Consider the following 796-nt stretch of genomic DNA (forward strand, 5'->3'; position numbering starts at 1 on the left):
ATATATATATGTATGTATTTATATGCATATGTATGTATGTATGTATGTATTATGTATGTATGCATGTGTGCATATATTGACTATAACATCGTTTAGTCTCTTTCTGTTCTGAAAATATGTTTGTATTTACTGTGCAGAGAATATAAGCCCATAATCCTAAACTATCAGAATATTTTCATCCCATCAAAGAGTTTAGCATCAGATTACACAGACATACAAACAGACATCATATATACATACATATACCTGTATATATAAATACCTATATCTGTATCTACGGATATACATATATGATATACATATACACACGTGTACAAAGATTACGAAGATAGAAGTGAAAACTAAACGAACTAAATGCGAAAATATAAAATTATAACAAAATTAAACAAAGCGAAAGCATAGCATCAGAATCTCGACAAAGAAACAGTTGGTACGTCTACACCAACAAACACTTAAATATTAGAAAGATTTAAGAATAAAAAATCATTGTTCGGAAAATATCAAGCATGGTGATATAATCAAAAAAATATAGAAATATGTAAAGATTTAAAAGCGATACACACACACAAATACCAACACATACACACACATACGCACACACGCATACACACACACACACACACACAAAAGCAAACATATTCTTTTACTTGTTTCAATCATTTGACTGTGGTTATGCAGGATCGCCGCCTCTATTCGAACAAATCGACACCAAGACACACCGTCAGTTGTCAAGCGATGGTGGCGGAGACAAACATAGGCAAACAAACACACACACGCATATATATATATATATATA

The sequence above is a fragment of the Octopus bimaculoides genome, chromosome 25 (assembly GCF_001194135.2).
Source record: "Octopus bimaculoides isolate UCB-OBI-ISO-001 chromosome 25, ASM119413v2, whole genome shotgun sequence".
Classification (NCBI taxonomy): domain Eukaryota; kingdom Metazoa; phylum Mollusca; class Cephalopoda; order Octopoda; family Octopodidae; genus Octopus; species Octopus bimaculoides.